Here is a 2673-nt window from a genome sequence, read left to right on the forward strand (position 1 = left end):
AATTTTAATTTTAATAGGAGTGCTTTACGTTAGAAATAAAAGAGAACTTCCTTGCTGCAAGGCAGTGGGATACTCTACCCAGGGAACTCTGTAGGAGGTAAATTCTTATTTGTTCAGAATGGTTAAATTGCCCAAACCCTGGGGAGGTATGTTGAAGGTTTTTCCTAGATAGACAAATACCCTGTAGTGTGTACTATGTCCTAGAGAACTAAGAAAATCCAGGACGAGAAAATTCAGGATTCAGTCTCTGTTTTCTTTCCTTGTTGCTCTAGGACAGTGATTCTCAACCTTCCTAATGCCGCAAGCCTTTAATACAGTTCCTGTGGGCCACGACCCACAGGTTGAGAACCACTGCTCCAGGGTAAACTTTTGAGTTTTCTTTCTGTGGTCCTATCAACATTTTAGGGATAAACTATCTCTTCAAATCAGATCATTGCCTTCCTAGAAGGTTTAAAGCGCTGATTCCTAGCTAAGATTTCTGATAATAGCTCCCTGATGGCTAGCCTGGCTTCTGTTCTCAACTGAGGGGTAGAGAAAAAGAAGAGTGACGCGCCTTCTGCATGGGGCCGGGAGAAGGGAGAATACGGGTATGGATTGACAAGTGTATAGCTGGTACAGAGGATTCCACTAAGGTCAGTCCTGTGACCCAATCTGAAAAAAGTATTTGTCATTGCTTTTGTCCTCTGAAAAGTAAAGAAAACCATATTGAGGACATATTTAACCTACCCCCTGCCTGACCCTTCCACTGAGAACTGCAGTCTGGAAGGTATCCAGCAGGTTAGCAGAACTTCCTAATAGCAGCCACCCCAAACGTTTTCAGTCTGAAATGCACCAGGGGCAGGTACTATCTTATGTACTCCCTAACTACCATCATTCCTACTGTAATAATTCACTCAAAAATATTTGCATATTAATTTTGCAGAACATAGGTTTTTTTGTTTTTGAGATAGAGTTTCACTTTCTCACCCTTGGTAGAGTGCTGTGGTTTCATAGCTCACAGCAACCTCAAACGACTGAGCTTAAACAATTCTTTTGCCTCAGCCTCTCAAGCAGCTGGGACTATAAGTGCCTGTCACAACGCCTGGCTATTTTTAGAGACAAGGTTTTGCTCTGGTTCAGGCTAGTCTCGAACTGATGACCTCAGGCAATCCACTCGCCTCAGCCTCCCAAGTGCTGGGATTACAGGCATGAGCCACCGCACCTGGCTAGAACATAGAATGTTGTTAATTTATTAAGCACCTACTATCTGCCAGACATATTAGGCATTAGGGTTAGATACAAAAATAAGGAATGAGACAGTGCTGCTTCATTTAAGGGAGTTATATTCTAATTCAGAAGTGAGAGAAAGATACACAGGAGAAAGGGCCATAACTCACTCGTAATGTATATACCCACACAGACGTGAATTACTGTAGTGCTTGTTGTCTGTATTTCTTTTGATCGTCTTACATTGTTACTTACTCTTACCTGTCCACAGAGATGGGTAGCTCCTTCAGGGCAGAAACCCAGGTCTTCAGAGTGAGGCACAAATAGCACTAGCCTCAAATCTTATACATTAGCAGCTATTTAGTAAATTTGTAGATTAACATTTAACCAGCTCGGTGCCTGTAGCTCAAGTGGCTAAGGTGCCAGCCACATACACCAGAGCTGGAGGGTTTGAATCCAGCCCAGGCCCACCAAACAACAATGACAACTATAACCAAAAAATAGCCGGGCATTGTGGTGGGCCCCTGTAGTCCTAGCTACTTGGGAGGCTGAGGCAAGAGGATTGCTTAAGCCCAAGAGTTTGAGGTTGCTGTGAGCAGTGATAGCTGCTGGGCGATAGCTTGAGACTGTCTAAAAAAAAAAAAACACCTTTCCTCAATGTAGAATCTTGCTTTACAGCCTGTGACACTGCTAATTATGGCAAATATATGTCCCCTAAAAGGAGCTCTTATTTTTTAAAAGTTGTAAAAAGTGGCTCAGCGCCCATAGCACAGTGGTTATGGTGCTGGGCCAGCTAAACAATGACAACTGCAACAAAAAAATAGCCAGGCATTGTGGTGGGCACCTGTAGTCCCAGTTACTTTGGAGGCTGAGGCAAGAGAATCGTTTAAGCCCAAGAGTGTGATGTTGCTGTGAACTGTGACAGCGTGGCACTCTACTGAGGGCGACATAGTGAGACTCTGTCTCAAGGAAAAATAAAGGTTGCAAAAAGTATGATGTAAAACATAATTATATGATAAGTAAGATAGGCAACTAAGTAGGATAATATTACTTAGGGCCCTAAATGGGACTGGAAGCCAGTTCCTTAAGGTTAGTCCTAGGCTGGAAGTGGTGGCTCATGCCTGTAATCCTAGCACCCTAGGAGGCCAAGGTGGGTGGATTGCTTGAGCTGAAGAGTTAAAGATCAGCCTGAGCTAGAGCAACACCCTGTCTTTAGTAAATATAGAAAAATTAGCTGAGAGTTGTGCCTGGCGCCTATAGTCCCAGCTACTCAGGAGGCAGAAGCCGGAGGTTCGCTTGAACCCAGGAGTTTGAAGTTGCCATGAGCTAGGCTGATGCCATGGCACTCTAGCCAAGGCAACAGAGTTGAGACTTTCTCTAAAAAACAAAACAAAAAATCAGATTAATGGCTCGGCGCCTGTGGCTCAAGCGGCTAAGGTGCCAGCCACATACACCTAAGGTGGTGGG

This window comes from Otolemur garnettii, unplaced genomic scaffold (assembly GCF_000181295.1).
Source record: "Otolemur garnettii isolate 467f Iridium unplaced genomic scaffold, OtoGar3 scaffold00225, whole genome shotgun sequence".
Lineage (NCBI taxonomy): Eukaryota > Metazoa > Chordata > Mammalia > Primates > Galagidae > Otolemur > Otolemur garnettii.